The following is a 17675-nucleotide window of genomic DNA, read 5'->3' on the forward strand; positions in this document are numbered from 1 at the left end:
TGTAATGTACGTTTAACGAACATGTCGAGTTGTGTCTGCGAACGAACCACTGGCGCTTAAATCTGTGCTCGTTGGAAATCAACGCGGCTAAAGGCTTTTTCTGTGGAAAATTACCGAAATTCCCCGCAGCATTTTCATTCACAATCGGAAAGGTAATCTTTCAAGTTTCAGCTGGTCGCGACGAGAGAAATTTTCGGCTGTACAAACGAGATCTCGCGGTATAATTTAATAGCTTGCTCGAGTATTTTCCCTGCGTATCTCTGACAGCTTTGTCCCGTTTTATCCTCCCGCGCGCTCCTCTTTTCAAAAGATAATTTCAATTATCCCGTTCGTTACTACCGCGATTCCATCGCGCGGAAAGATCGCCAGAACGGAATAACGTTGGCGAAACGAAGCGACCTGCTCGCTAATGATTATTCCCGATTGCAATCCCTTCGGTTCGATTCGACTGTTTCGTGTCTGGCATTCGATATTGCCACGTTTATTATTAGCGATAGGCTGAAACACGTCGCAGGCTGACCTACTAAATCCAAGCTCTCTATATGAATGACCGGCTAGACTCAAAACCTCTGTAAGCGATTTGGAAAAAAGTAAGCAAGTATGCGCTTTGAGAAGAATAGACTCGATTATGTGGCAAGTAAGTTGGAACGTTGGCCTTGTACAGGCAATTCGAAGGAAAGAAGCAGCACTTTCAACCAGATTCGATCACTCTACGAGTATTTACTTTCTGAGAAGAATAGGCTTAAGTACGTGGTAAGTATTTCTGAGGAGTAACCGATTAGATCCGGATATCGTACAGATGCTTTGAAGCAAAGGAACAGCACTTTTGATCGAGACGCTACAGATTCAAACCCTTTGCGAACATTCGAAAAGCGAATACTTGTGGAACAGGTTCGGAACGTGATGAACACGCTGCCAGAAATTCTCCATTCCCTTTATTGAAGTCTATCGCTGTAATTTTGTTGAAAGTACGAAGCGGGCCTTGCGTGGTGGATTTCATTCGAATTTAGCAGTACACTAGCGCTCAAGTGTCTTCATCTGAACACTAGTTTTAGCATTTGTAGTAATTGAATTAAAATTGAAGAGAATTAGAATTGAAATAAGTAGTGGATTTGACCAAACCGAATTTATGACGAATTAATAGTTAGGAGCGACACTTGCTACCTTTTTATGCGACCTAAATGCTGAAACGTAAATCTGCGTTGCATGTACGTTAGAAGACACTGCAATAATTTATTTCAGCATTCAGAAGACTACGCAGGAGTGGAAAGAATAAACACAAGTATGGAAAAGATGCTAAGAGATGGAAAAGAGGATGAAAAGAATACAAGGGAAGGAATGGTGGAAGAAATCCTGAAGACCAAAAGGTGCAACAAACAGACGGCTGGCGGTAGGCGTGACTGGCGGAAGTAATAGTTTTAGAACAGGAAGAACTTCTAGCGCAGATTCCTAGCATGTAGTGTCCAGATTAAGTATAGCGCAAGAACAAAGTATGGGAGGATGAGTAAGAAGATCGGCTGAAGAAGCGTATGTGGTTAGAAAAGTTGTAGCCAAGTCGCGTTTCTTGGCCACGAGGTGCAGATCAAATAAATTACTACTACTACTAAAATACTAATACATACATTTGCTGTTTAAATATCACTGTATCATTGTATTAACACAAAGAATCTCTCTGTTTGCGGTATCCCTCTTAAGCTGTCGTATAATTAAAAAACGAAATGATCTGAAGGTTCCTCGATCTCTCAAGGAGATTCTGCAGATGTGACATGATAGTTGTGCAAAGTATAGCAACTCCAAGCGCCAGTTTTGTTATTATATGTGGATTTTCGAAATTCAATTTCGATTCAATCGGATTGCAACTTTTTATCGCGAGTAACGTCGGCGATTGCGAGGAGCCAACATCATTGCGGTTTGACTTAGCCGCAGTTTCGACAAGAGTAAGCAACTGTCCGAATATTTTCGCGCGATGCTGTACAGTCGGACTTGGTCGCGTCGCTGGTTCTTACACTCGGATGAAATTTCACGATGTGGCGGGAAAAAAGCGACGTCAGAAAGGCCAGCAGACGAAGGGACTGCCGGTAATAGTTTCCTCCGTCAGCTTCAGCAGCAGATTTTCCAGTAGCGGCGAGCTATGCTCCCTCGACCGTTAGAAAGTTCTTCGTCTGAGCGAAGGAGAGTGCAATTCGAATTCCATCCGTGTCTTGCAACAACCAGGTAGGTAGAAGTCAAGATAAATAGCATGGATCCGTGTCGTAAAGTATCTGGATGCGAATATGGTTACGAGCTGTCCGGGCTATCGTTCGCAGGATTTAGTACGCTCGTCTGTTCCAAGTTAAAATCAATAAATAAATCGGTTTACCAGCCCTACGCATCGGCTGGCGTTATTTTCTACCCGATGGAAACTACCCGCGAGCACCGATATTTCCTCCAGCGAATTATCAATAATCCCAGGACTTAACATTCATTACCGTGGCCCGTGAGAATCAAATTTAAATTTTCACCAAGCACTTCTAACATTCTACTGCCTTTTTCTTCGTCCAATTTTTCTACCCACTGTGCAAGTGATATATTTCATCAAGCTGATGACATTTATTACGTTCTCGCGGCGAGACCGATCTCTTACCACGATTACGGTATTTACTGTAAAAAAAATGCAATTAACTTTCGGAATTTGCCTCTCGCTGGTTTGAAAAATAGCCGGATATATCTGACGAAATCCAGACGAATCTATTTAACATTCTCGAAGAACGTGGGCTAGCCTGTGTAAATACGAACGTGATTGAACAACGTGAGACACTATGGCCGGTAAAAAATAGAGATTAATATCGCGAAATATTGATGGTTTTGAAAGTAATGTATTCGGGAGTACGTATAAAGCATGGTTGAAGCCATTTAAGCATGAAATCGATCGATCAACTGCGAAATTGATCTCTCGATTTTAATACTTTTTTAATCATGATATAGACGCTTTTGTACGCGTTGATTCGCTCGAAATTCAATCGCGCCATTTACACACCTTTTGTAATATAAATCTTATATCCGTCCTATATTTTTCCATTTTTTTTTCCATATTATTTATTATATTTTTACGTCGAATCGCCAAGGATTTCTTTTACTGGAAAGTCAACATCCGGAAAGACGAATCGGAATAAATTTAAGTTAAATGGCAGTTAAAATGTCTATTAGAAACTAGTCATCAAGTAGCTGCAAAAAAATACGGATGCCAATTTTCCTTTATATGACAGTGTTAAAATACATTCTCTTTCTACTCTCTAAACGCATGGTTTGTTAGTTATGCTTTCTAAATCCTGCTTTCACATGGTATGTCAGCGTCTGTGCAAAGGACCTAAAAACCTTGATAGCGCGTTTTATACATATTTCGCATTTTAGTTATTTAAAGTTTCTAAAATTCTTTCTCACTATATACTAATTTCATATAAATAACGTTCAAGCATGTAAAGTGTGAGAAAATAAGGTACAAGAAAAGCACGGAGAACGACAGTAGTTGTAAAAAGAAACAAAAAAAATCGTAAAACGAGTTTACAAACAAGTGTACAAGTTTCCCTCTACGTTTGAACATTCTACACCTTGTTTTAGCGCGAACTTGCAGTAAAATATGATACAAAGTATAATATGTTAAAAAATTAGTAATATATTTTCGACGAAACGTGATAAATATTTACGAAAAAATAACAATAACTGTGCTACAAAGAACTATCATTCAAAGTGTTGAAAACTGATGGTGGAAAAAGTTATGTTAATTAGCCAGAAATTGGTTTTTTAATAGATGCTTGATGTTTTGATAAACTGCTTTCCTCTGTGAAAAATATAAGCTAGAAAATGTAATATGAAAATTTTTAAACAAATAAATTTCCCTACAGCTTCGTGGATAAATGGAAGGAGAATAGTTTTGAAAAATTTGAACGAAAGATATGGAAGAGTACAATAGAGCCACTTGAAACAGCCATAAAGGCGACGATAACAACATACATTAATAAGAGTCGTGTGTGCTCGATCTCTGGGTCCCGGAAAAATCAGAGTGTATTTCAGAGGAAACTGAAAGGTATTGCCAAGAGGAGCATTTGCACCGCACAAGTGAAGCAGAAGAAAATGCCAAATTGAACACGAAAGGAGCTTTAGCCGAGACTAGGAAGAATGAAAAGGAGTTGGATAAGCAGCAAAGAGTAGACAAAATTGCAATCTGGAGCCAAAAATGGCCGATTAAGCCTGGTAACTGCTGTACCACGGAACATTCTGGCTACAAATATGAATCCCTACTTTTTAAAATAATAGTTTCACAGTTGGTAATTGCTTTAACCTGCAACTCTCATAAAGACGCTGATTGAAAGCTTTTTAAGCTTAGCTTTTGCTAAACCTTAATAAGCACCAACATAAAATATAATTATTGTAACTATTTATTACACACATTATTTTATCGAAGGATCGATAAACATAGGTTCAAATATTGTGAGTATCGAAATTCTAATTTTCCAACTGAGAAGCCTGTAACTTGTACAAATGTGCAGACCAACTGATCAAATTGTTTATCTTATTTTCGTCTAGTTTTGAAGTTTAAAGCGAACCCAAGGTTACTCGTGTAATATCTAAGTCGTCAAATTTATTTTTTTTTTTTTTTTTAGTGTAACGTAACGCTAAAAAAATTTTTATATCGTCCGGATTTATTTATTTATTCAGTGCTTTCCTTCGAACGCGGTGAATCACGTATGAAAAATTTATTGCTCGAATCGATAACAAAATATTTCAGATAACAGTTTTTATCGCAGCACGCTTCAAATTAATGAAAATTAATTTTCTACCGAATGCATCGCGCAGGCTGATACCTGCCGAGCGTGCTGTACGTAAGAATAAATTATGACATGGAATACAAACTCGCTGTAACGAGTTGTAGATCCGCTTGAGAATATTCGCATTAGGCAAACGTAACCTACAACGTATCATATGAACGTGGATTCCTAAATTAACACGAATCTAAAGTTCTCTTCGATAACGTGTTAAGGAGGATAAGATTTTGTGATTACCGGATATTTATCTGTCAGTCCGTAAAAGGGCAATGCAGATGTATTAACAATTAATTCATTTCTGGTTTTCTAATAACTGATTACCTATGAGCATGCCACGACAGATTTATTGCTTGGAAATAACGATTGATCGTAAATATTATCATCAAACTAATTATACTTTAAAAAGTAATGAAATTTATACGCAAGTATTATACATTAGTTTTCATAAACTATATTCGGTATTATTTATAGTTTAATTGGCAACATTACACTTTTTTCATGGATCAACGAATATTCCGCAACCATTTTTGTGCGATGAATTTTTGGAGGAAAAAGGTTGGACAAAAAGAACCTATGCCGTGCGAGGCAGTTTATCAATCACCTATTGACAGCAATTAATCTTTATTGAGTGCGACTAATATTTAGCCAGCGAAAAAATATGCCTGACAGTTGATATGTTCCTTAGAAAAAATGTTCCATATTCTTTTTGCTAAAAGTAAAAAAGAAAAGCCATTGATCAAAGCCAAATTATAGCGTTGATGCCAGTGATTTTGAATACAAATTGCTATTTATTCTACATAAATTTTCATTTTATACTGCAGACCCTAGTCACTAGCATTGAAAAACTTTTCAACATGAATATTATAATATCGAACTTGTTACAAATGATGCTTAACGTAATACCAAAATATAATTAACCCCTTAACCTACAATTACGGGCATAGCCCGTAGTAGATGCTCGGGCCAAACGTAAATATCACGGGTATAGCCCGTAGTACGATGATCGTTTTCGGCCCAAGGTTAATTAATATTCGAACGACCATATCTTTTTACAGCGTTCAACGTAAATTAAATAAAACTTGGCAACTGTTGCTACAGAAAATTATTTAATCGCCCTATTTTATTAATATCATTAAATTTATTGACGACTTACGAAACTACCTTTGCCCGTTTGTTCCGTTTTGCAGTTTTTCAATTTTTCATTTGACTGTTTATGATTGCATTCATAAGCGTTTTAACATGTTAACCTATGTTTGTTCATGACATTTTCATTAATCCCGCGTAAAAAGGGCAGGTACAAAGGTACCTCAAGCTATTGTAAAAATATATGGAACAAAAGCACAGTAACGTTTTTGCTCTGTCGTTACTTTCCCTTCTCTTTTTGCCACGCGTACGGCAAAAATGCTCAATTTCTCAATACATTCGTACAGTTTTTATCGGAACGACAAATTCTTCCACTTTCATAAACTATAGTCGAAATGTTAGGCGTAAACCCCAATACGTACAGTGGCTCGCCAAACTATCCGAACAGTCTTAGAAAACTTTCTATGTATCTATCGCACGAAATGTTTTGAAATTTTATTAGCATCGTAACGAGACTCTACTCGAAAAGCTACCAAAATATTTGAACAGTCAATTATTCATAAACAATGTGAAATAATGCGCAGACGTGTACGGTGTGTGTGTGCGAGGTTATTAAAAAGACACGAATAAAGTAAGTTTGTCAAGATATAAAAATATGTGTCGAAATGATAGATACGATACAGAAGTCCACTAAGAATCAGAGATACATAAAGAAGTTCTATAATGTGAAGAAAAATAGCTCTTTTTATCGAGCCGTAAAATATTTCAATTCCTTCGAACTTCCATGGAAGTAGAACCACTGGAAAAATATTGTGCCAATTTCTAGAATTATTTTTTACAAACTACAATATAAATTCAACAGAAGAATTCGATAATAAGCATCGACTAAAATTTCGTCGTTGTCGCGTTAATGCAACATTGGTCCTTGATCAGTTCGTAAGCCACAAAATATAGCAGCAATATAATCTTCAAGGCTAATCGTATGTTTAAGACTACTGTTCCTGCCGTATACCAAATTCTCGCTAAATATATAGTTGCAATAAACGTGTTGTAATGTCGTTAGAATGCTAGCGAAAATTCATAAAATTTCCTATAATGAACACGCGATATATTCATAAAAATATTGCGCGATAAGCATCTCGATACGTATCACGAACCACTGCATTCAAATGGTACAAAGCTAAGGATGAAGACAAAGCGCGTTTATCTTACTCGATCTATTTTTGCGTTTGATATACGCGGGACATTGTTTTTTAACCTTCGCCTCGGCGCGCTTACGTTATACAGAAGCGTAAGTCTCGCTTAGCAAGTACAAACAAATGCGATAAAAACGTTAATTCCTTCACGGTTAAATGTCGAAACGATCGTTTCACGTTGCATATCTAGTAGCAGGCGATTTCAATAATTTAGTTACACAACGAGCAGCGCGGCGAGCATCGGTTCACTGTAGTTTACAGTGTACACGCATATTGCGTATGAGGTTTCAACAGGGACGAGAATAGAAGGCGAATGAACATCAAATGGACACTTTACAACTGGGTACGGCGACCAATGTCCAGTCATGCGAGTGACACCCGGGGTTTGGGGATTGCCGGATAAAGGGCCCAAGGCCAAAAGCCCGTCTGCTCCACGTCAACTTGGACACACGGCCAAACTGCGTTTAATCTCGCGATAACATTGATTAAGGTAAAGGGTGCCTCCTCTGCTCGTCACTTTGATTTTCTTTGACACAAGCCGATGTTCTCGTACGCGTAATACGATACGAAACGAGAGAATTAAAACGCGTTTATTCGCGGGGAACTGTACGAGCACCGCGGTGCGTTACACTCTGGCCATGCGCGCACTACCCACAAAACTGTCGCTTTGGTAACTATACGGGGTGTCCTGTAACTGATGGTACAAACCGGTGACGAGTGATTCTAGGTGAAAAAATACGTCGAAAATGTGGAACAAGATTTTTCCATACGACGCCTCGTTTCCGAGCAAATCAAGTTTGAAAATGTGTCGGGTGTAGTGAAATTTGGCTAAGTAGCGACTAGGTATGCGGAAACAATCAATCAGCAGGAGATTTCTCTATGTGTGAAAATATGTAAAAAATGCAAAATAAAATTTGTTGGTTTAAGACCGCATTTTCAAGGAAATAAAGCTTGAACGTGTTTTAAAGAACCGATCTAGTTCACGCGCGTGGTACATTTTCAAATCTATTTTTCTCGAAGGCAAAGCATCTTATGAGAAAATTTTATTTCACATTTTTTACTTACTTTTACGCGCAGTTTAATCTCCTGTAGATTTTATTTACTCCTGTTCAGTCTGGAACCAGTAAAGCACGAGTATACTTGTCAAATTTGCAAACTCGATTTTCTTGGAAAGGAAGCGCCATATGGAAAATGTTCATTTTATATTTCCGATTTATTTTCTCATTTAGTTCTCTTTATAAAATCATTCCTCATCCAATTGTACCATTGATTACGCAACACCCTGTATATACAGCTATGCTCTCGCTCGTATCAACCAAAAGTTCAATTTCCCCTTCTTTTAATAACGCCATATACAGGGTGTTCGCGCTATTACCAGCCAGTTTTTTCTTGTGAACGGAAAGTACTAGAAACAAATAAAAGAATTAAAAGTTTTACAGTTTTCTATGATCAATATAATATCGCGTAACAATTTTTTATATATGTTTGCAATCTTTTTCAAGAAACGAACCTTCAATTTTTTCAATAGAATGCCGTCCGTTAGTCTATTTCGAATAAGAATTAATTGTTTTTAGCTTTTTTAATTTTTAAACGAATTATTTCGAATATTATCTGCCGATGTATTTACCAGAATTTCTTCGTGGTACGGTCCAGCACGTAAAATGTGACTAATCTTTCGTCTTTATTTGCTATCAGAGCGCGATATCCAAGCATATGGGTATTAATATCTCGGACAATATTAGCAGAAGCCTTCAAAAATATTATTCGGGAAGCTGAGATGTTCGTTCATGCACCAGCAGATTATATGAAACGTTTACTCTACATTTGTCAAGAAACAATTGGCACGTAATAATATTCAAAATAATTCTATTATTATGCACTTTGTGCGACACTGACAGCCATTGTACGATACATGAGTGAATTCGTTTTAGCGCACGTTTCCACGCGACACAAAAGAACGTATAGCGTTTTATAAAAAAAAAAAAAAAAGAAATGAAGACCGCCTCTGTTTCCTGGAAAATATTGCAAATAGAAAAAGATGATATACGATATCATATTGGTCATAGAAAACTGTAAAACTTTGTCCTTTTTCACTTCGTTCCTTTGCGCTCCATTTACAAGACAAACGCCGGCCAGTAATAGTGCGAACACCCTGTGTATGGCATTATCAGAGGAAGAAGAAATTGAACTTCTGGTCGATACGAGCGAGGGCATAGCGCCGTATATAATTACTAAAGCGACAGTATCGTCGTTAGTGAGAAGCATGCTCTTAGTGATGGGATCTGAAACACTCGAACCACGTGGAATTTGGATTGTATATGGCTCATTTGCTGCAACAATGACACATTATCGATCGAAATTGGGTACGTACGCATCTGAACGATGAGTTCTCCGACGCAGGAAATGACAGGTTCTAAGGATATAGGTCCATTAACGTCGGGACACGAGCATGCTGGGTCGTTAAACTGCTCGGTAGCTATTGCACGCTCATCTGCTCGTGATCGCGGAATCCTCGAAGCAGAAGAAACGAGGATGACTGCGTTTCTCGAAACCAAACGCTAGTGACTTACCTGCAACAAGAAACAGAGGAAATTAGATTAACATTATCTGGCGACTATTTAACATTCGTTGCGAATCCCACTTTTCATTTCCCGTCTCATTTCTATGCTAACAAATAATTTTCATACACTACGTAACGTTACATCGTAAATTGTCTTTGCACATCGGCGTACATATTGCTGCAATAACGACATAATTCGAAAATCACGGCTCCAAGCTTCAGACTCTTGAAAGTCTCGATAAGTCTTGATAAGCCTTGATAGATTGAATCTTTAAAGTGACGAAAGTCTTGATCATCTTGGAAATCCTAAAAGCCTCGATCGTCTCGAAAGCATTGATAGGTTGGAAAGTATCGACAGGTTTGAAAATATCGATAGGTTCGATAGATTTCGCAAGCATGATGAGTACTCAATGTCCTACAAGCTTCTTAATTACTTTCGTTCGGACAGCATCAGTGACATAAGATGTTAAATAAAATCAAGAAAGTTCGGATTACTGTAAATAAATTTTGAATACCGATCAAATTTTCAAAACTTATGGAAACTCTCAAAGCGTTCGAGTCTGTCAAGAGGATCGAGAATCTACCAAGATTCATCAACAGGCGATTCGAATCTTTCGCCATACGCGTATACAGGACTCAAGGCGACTCGAAGTGTTTCATATAAAATGCGCGTAAACATCCCAGCCAACGCTATAAAATCAAAACACAGATTCAGCATGACTCACGACGTGCAAAAATAATCCGCCCAGATGGTCTCTGCCGTGTATGGGATTTAAAAAGAAAACACGACTGTCCTGTGCTATTGAATTATGAATTATGAGCAATGTCAGATAAGTGAAGTAATTATTTGGACACAGTGGATGGATCAGAAGAACGTTTGTAAGAATGAGAATGAATCACTCGGTTCATTCGAAATACGTTTTATGGATGAGAGTTGTCCACAGTTATCGAGCAAACTTGTTATCGAAGTACTTTGTATAATGGCACCACCATTAGTTAGATAAATAAAACTCAAAGGGGAAGTTTAAATCGAATGAAACTACGATTCGAAGCATTAATTTAATATTCTCGGCAGATTTAAGCGGAACATCGTGAGAATATAACGCAGGCAAGTTTATATTTGTAAAAAATACTTTGCAGAATCAGTGTCTGATATCTGTCCGAGTATTTCTGCTTTCCGAAGCATCTCAAAGATATATGTACCGCTACGCGAAAGTCTTCTACATACAAAGCATAGCAAAAGGATGACGGAAGAGTGTGCGCCATCGACGAGATGACAAGGTCCTTGCATTTTGCAGCAGGGTCATTACTTTTCGAAACGACAGACGTATAGCGTCAATGTGCGGTAGAAGATTGACTAAGCGTGTTAACGTTAGCAAGGCGATATTAGTTTTGGTATTTCTTACGTGCTCGTAATTAAAAATTAAAAACATATATTACCGCGTTGATATAGCCGAACGCTTGTTTACTTTTGACAAGAGCCTAAGAAATACGCGTCAGAAATCTATGCTTCGTACATGCAAATTTTACTGACATTATTTGAGAACGTTCAGTTGACCTGTGACTGTAAATCGATTCAATAGGTTTGCCGCTTCCAAGAGAAATGAGCCTGCTACAAAATGCAACGGGTTCGTCGCCTCGTCAATCACGCGGACTCTTTCGTCATCCTTTGTCCATTATCCTATGTTTTAACATACAGTATACTTTAACGTAGCGTATCCCTTTCAGATGTCTTCAAGAAGCATAAATACACAGACAGATGCGGACAAAGCCAGTCATTGATTCTGTGAAATATCTCCTTACAAGGTGTATTTTAATTTTGTCAGAAAAGTACAGATGAATCAGACTGTTTATTCTTTACGAGTCAGGTTCAAGTACGAGTTTAGATTTTATTCTTCATGAGCCAAGCTCAGGTTCCAGTTCAGATATCATACTCAATTTTAGACCAACTATCAGTTCAAGTTTAGATATAATTTTCTATGAACCAATTAGATTTAATTTTTAGATTTAATTTAGATTTAATAGATTTAATAATTAGATTTAATAGCATTAATTTAATTTGCATTTGTAACGAATTTGTGACGAAGTCTAGGTGACTATCGAACGTTATACAACAGTTTCTATCTTCAATGTGTCTAATTTCTGAATCGTAGATTAGATTCAAAAGGCTCTTCTAAACTGACACAAAAACGTTGGACGTTGATGTAAGCGGCGATGTGTAAATAATAAATTATGTGGTAGCATATACAGACACGTATAATAAAGAGGGAAAAAATTGTAATCGATCAATGTCCGGATATTTTTAAACGACAGTGTCGATACACTGTCTGAAAAGCAAAGCTGGGAACAGATCGATCGATACGGCAGTTTGAGAAAGCGAATGAAATCGAGGTAATCCAAAGCTCATAAAATTGCTAAAGAAAATAAGGGCAAAAAGAAGACTCGCCAGGTTCGAAAAAACGAAGTCCGCCGATATCGACACGGCGATAATCCTTCAATACAAAACGATCAGAACCATTTTATCGCGGCAATTAAAGTTTATCTAGCCGGCCTAAATGTCGCGAAACGTTGAACGATACTGCCTATAGAGGAGCGTCATTAGCAGTATTCCAATTTAACGGTGAGTATTGTGACCCACGAGGAGTTATCAATGCCAGTGACACAAGCAGATACCTCGTTGCAAATAATAAACGTTCTGTTTGAACAACCTGCCAGGACAGGCCGAACAGAGAGAAATCGCGCAGAAGAAACAATAATGGAGACACAAAGCTCTTGCTTGATCAAACGAACGTATACACCTAGAGCTAAAGAGATATAAGCAGCCTAGAAGTGCAATGCGGTCCCGTTCGTCGGTTTCCTCGTGACATATCACGAAAGGTTTCGCCATAATGCCACAATGTGCCTCGACACGGCCTCAACGCTTATTATAGCCAGCCGCTCGAGTTAAAGGGCAATCCTCCTCGCACAAATCGGTACAGTTTTGCGAAAGCGATTTAGTTGGACGTCGAACCTCTATAAATCTGCTCTCTCAGTCAGTGTATCCTCACGAAGAGATTGCACGGTTCACGCCGATGCCCTTACTGCTGACTAACACACACACCGACCTAGGTCTGCCACTGGCGATGCCATCTGAAATACTTGCAACCGCTTCGTATTTGTATTCGAGTGAGTAAATGTGAATCGTTTCGAAGCTTAAAATTCTTGCGAATCTTTGGCCTTGATAGGTTTTGATGCTTCCGAGTCTACAAAGTCTCGATCGCCTTGAAATCGATGTATCGGGTCGTCGCGTAGGTAACGCGATTTTTCTGACAGTTCAGTTGAATACAATAGCAGTTGGTACTATCGGAGTTTTACAAAGTTGAAGAATCAGCAAGAATTGATAGGGAAGAATGATGAACTATAAGAAGTACGAGAAAATTCGTCACTGTTCGATCATCGATTAGTTTTCTATTTTCATCTGATACACGAAAACGAACGATTAGTTATAAGGTGACCAAATGTTTAAGATAATACGACCTCTTCCTTTCTTCTTCAATGCTGATTGTCAGTGATGCCGTTTGGACAAAAGTAATCAAGAAGCTTGTAAGACGTTGAATACTCGCCAAGCTATAGAAACCTATAGAAATTCCTAACAAAAAGATTCAAATCGATCGAGACTTATCGACACTTTCACGAGTTTTCAATTTCGAATCGTGTTCAAAGTGATTCGAATTTTTTGACACATATACACACAGATCGGTAGCGATTCGAAGTGTTTCGGATCCCATCGCTATCTGTCATCGGTTTGATGACCGGCGTTCGATCGAGGAATCTATCTGCTGTAAATTGCAGCATGTGTGGATGGCATGCTTTTTCGGGACCAATCGTGTTATACGTTGCACTCTTGCGTCGATATTTCGTGAACGTTGCAGTTCACTTTTTCAGAACTGGTCTGAAACTGAAGGCTTCGAGCCGTGTCGTCGCTATTTTTACACTGCCAGTACTCAGTGAACAGTTGTCGATTGGTTGTTCGCGATTGTCTCATCAAATCGAAAGTTGTTCTTTAATTTCAAATGTAATTTCAGGCTGATCGCAAGATTTATGGCGAAAAAGGGAAAACACGGCGTCCATTGGCCATCGTGAAAGTTTGAAATGTAAAACATGTTTATATCGAGGAATACTCGGAGGTCAGCTCGCAGACACCAGATACAGAAGCGTAACGTGCAGTTCTCGATCTCCGTCCGATGTTCGTGTACGCGAACAGAAAAGCAGAAACGCGAGAACGTTAAATTGCTACGTGGAAAAGCTCGTTAACGTCGAAAAACTCCTTTTGGCAAATCGAAATTCGACCGTCCATTCAATGTACATGAAACGCTCCGGGTGGCTTTCATTTCCTGCATTCTGTCGTATTTCTCCAGCGGCCTGTGCATTTTAAAATGAACCCGCATACCTATGCGCGCCGTGATACGGAAATTTGCGAATTTGTTAAAATTTTTAATCCCTCGCTCCTCTATTCCGCCAGATATATACGGTTAAATTAAATCGTAATATTGAAAAAGATAACAATCTATCGAATAAGGACCAGCTATGGCTATATTCGCGTGCGCTGTACTGTCTGTTTAAAAAATTTAATTAGCTATAGGTACTTTTTTATAACCGCTCTTTCGCGATGAAAATCGCACAAGGATTTTATCGTAATATCGAATAATCGAGAAAATGATTAATTCTTACAAGGCTTTCGCTATATGCGATACTAAATTTTGCGCATGATTTAATGAACATTATGTCTCGTATTCCAGGCGTACATCGAAGAGTTTCCAGTAACTCGAAGATCAAACAACTGATACGATGTCAAAAATTAGGTCACCGACAGCCGGTATTCATACGTAGATCTGTCATTAATAGACAGCTTTTACAACTCTCCAATTAGCCGTAGTCATTGGACATAGCATCGAGTTTGATAATTTACCAGTGGGACGATTAACGGTGCAGACACGAGTCGAAAGTGGCTGCGACAGCGTTAGCTACAACTGCAGTTGCTCTGCTCACGCTTCGTGTCTTGGTTTGCTGGCAAGGTTTTTAAAACGATCGTGGTCGGCTGACACGCTCCGCTTCGAAATGTCGAGTAAACGTCGCGAGTATCTCCTTGTGCCATATCACCACTCATTCATTATACTACGCATGATTTTATAAGACAGATACAGGTTTTTAGTGGACTTCTTAAAGCACCCTATCTATTTTAATCTTTACAATAAAATTGTCGACGTATAATTATTATAATTTACTATATTACCGTAATTTTTTCAAATAGCTTTAACAAATCTTTGTTTTTTGCACTTCTTATGCATAATCTTGCACGAGTATAAAATTCTCACCGTTTCGCTAATTTTAAAGAGGTTGTCTTACATACAACTTGATATTCTCGTATCTATCTGTGTTTAACATTAGAACTACCGATAGTTAACACGAAGCTATTTCTACCAAAACCAGCGAAAATGACTGGTCTTTAGAAAATACGTAATAGAATATTTTTATATTTATTGATTTATTACTTTCTTACAGAAGCAATTCAATGTTACGTAGTACATTTTTGATGTTATTAATTCATCTGGGACCATCATCCCTAAACGAGAGTTGACACATTTATAAAATTGTAGAACCAGTCGTCTTGAATGGTATGGTATTTCTATCATCATATCGAATGATACGCGGCAAAAATTTAAAAACCGTGTGGCAAGTTGTACAAAACGAGGAAACTGGTCAATTGGAGTTGGATAAACAAATTGCAGCATCCTTTTACACTGTGACAGGTACCAGTCATTTTGGCTGGTATTGGTATAAGTAGCCTTGATACAAAATTATTTTCAGTTTGAATACATAAAAAACAAAATAAAATTCATTATACTATTCTTCTAATTATCGTTGCGAGAGTCATTACATCATCACGGAAAAAACTATAACATAAAGTAGGAATTTTAAAATAAAATTGTAAAACCAGACAGTTTGGCTGGTGTGGTGTTCCAATGTTAATACGTACATTTTATAATGGATTGTATAATACATATTATACACAATACGATCACCAAAGAACAGTTACCAAAATACTTGGAAGGGAGGATGGAGTGGAAGGACAGAAAAATATTAGCAAGACTCAGATGTGGAAACCAGACCAAAGCAAGGGAATACTGGAAAGAAGAAGGAGAAAACAGATGCAGGCTATGTAAAAGGAAAGAAGAAGACCTGGGACAGGTAACAGAAGAATGCGAAATAACGGGAGGACCAAAGGACACAGAAAAAATACTAAACGAGACTGGAGAAGGACTAACAGAGCTAAAAACAATAATAAAGAAGAGAAGGGCAATACAAGACGGGGAGGAACGACAAGAAGGAAGCACAGCAAGGAGGCAAAAGCCCAAAAGTTGCCATAGTTTTAGAGACAGATTATATAATGGAGTGCAATATAATAGAGTGAATAAGAGGGGAGGTAGATATATAAGATAAATAAAAAGATAAAGATATATAAGACTGATGGAATGTAAAAGCGTAATAGGTAAACGAGATGTAAAAAGAAGCTCGTCCAAAGCCAAGAGGCACGGACTGAGTAATAATAAATAATAAATAAATAAAATAATATACAATTTATACGATATATAATACATTTTAAAACACATAATTGTTCGTCGTACCAATTATAAGCTTAATAATTTTTATTTCTCAGACGTACAACGGCCAAGTTCAACAGTGAAAGGGTTAATCGTTTTCTCGGTACTGTAGGTTAATCGTCGCGTCTCGTACGAAACCAGCAGATGTGCCAATACTCGATACTAAGCGAACGTTAGTGCGTGTCTCTCCCAAAGTTCTTCGTACGCGCTTTAAGCCGCGAAACTCTGTATAAATCCACGTGGTAATAAATTACGTTGACATGAAATACATGTTAATATCGTTATTCAAATTCTATTTCTTCAATCGCATTCCGATGACGAAGCGGCGCTAAACAATTACAGGATTCGTCCACCGTACGGTTAGCTTCCATAAACGGCCGGTAAGCGTGGAGAGGCGAGTTGACAGTAAAAAGAAGCAGTGAAATACGCAGAACGGCTGGTAATTTGAGCGTAATTGGCCGATCGAATGTCAGAACGTGTCAATTCCGACGTTTACGACGCAGCCAATGGGACATCCGAAGTCATCATTCAGAGGAATTATAAAGGATTCGCGAAATTTTAAGCGCGGAAGAACCGTTCCAACAATTGTCCGACAGTTTCTCTTTGACTGTGTGCACAGTGGATATTATCCGTTTCGTTTGCCTTTGATTACACGACTGCGGATTTTTACAGATTTATTGGAAACTTAGAAGCGCGAAACTGTAGAAAGTGCGCGTGATGCGCGAGAAGATAGAAAATATTCAAAGTAAAGCAGTGATTTGCTTTAATGGCTGAAATAAATCTTTATGCTGGTTCCATTTCCTTAGTTACGGTCATAGAAATATGAAACTGCATAAAAATGCGCGGTCTATCGATTACGTTTCGCTTTATGTTTATTACGGCGGAGATTCTCGCAGCAGATATGCGCGCGCTAAATGAATTTTTCCAGAGAATCGTAGGGAAATTTCGAGCTCCGATACGTAAAACTGGCAATGTTGATTAAGCGTTAACAATATTGCCTTTAGCCACGGCGCGTAATTATTTTTCAAAATTACACCGATACTCTTGCTCTATTAAATTATACAATAATTCCATGCTTTCGGTACAATTACGCGGATCACGTCGTTAGCGACGAAGGAGCCGATCGTAAAAACGAGTTCGTGGAAAAAACACAGCAACGTATGTTTTTTATGCGGCGGATAGCAGCGTTTCGAAGGATAAAAATAATATACATGCACGGAATATTCGCAATCGGAAAGATTCAGTAATTACATAACAGTACATAGGCTGTACATGGCATTTTATGACGCGCGTGTATACTGCACTCGGTAACACGGTATCAACATAACGGACAGGGCTAACTGCTTTGCATATTCCAAGGCAACCATGTCAAACAAAATGTTCGTCCGTGTCA

General features: G+C 38.2%; 1 protein-coding gene and 1 long non-coding RNA gene across 4 annotated transcripts in view; both read right to left on the reverse strand.

Moving 5' to 3' along the window:
- The window catches only part of LOC105666188 (CCR4-NOT transcription complex subunit 6-like), a 484667-nt gene that overhangs the window by 301028 nt on the left and 165964 nt on the right, over positions 1-17675 (reverse strand). The window lies entirely within an intron of this gene.
- The window catches only part of LOC100646510, a 193434-nt gene that overhangs the window by 169652 nt on the left and 6107 nt on the right, over positions 1-17675 (reverse strand). Inside the window, exon 2 of the long non-coding RNA XR_007225569.1 lies at positions 9453-9651. This is a non-coding gene — a long non-coding RNA (uncharacterized LOC100646510). The remainder of the gene's footprint in view (positions 1-9452; positions 9652-17675) is intronic.

This window comes from Bombus terrestris, chromosome 10 (assembly GCF_910591885.1).
Source record: "Bombus terrestris chromosome 10, iyBomTerr1.2, whole genome shotgun sequence".
Classification (NCBI taxonomy): domain Eukaryota; kingdom Metazoa; phylum Arthropoda; class Insecta; order Hymenoptera; family Apidae; genus Bombus; species Bombus terrestris.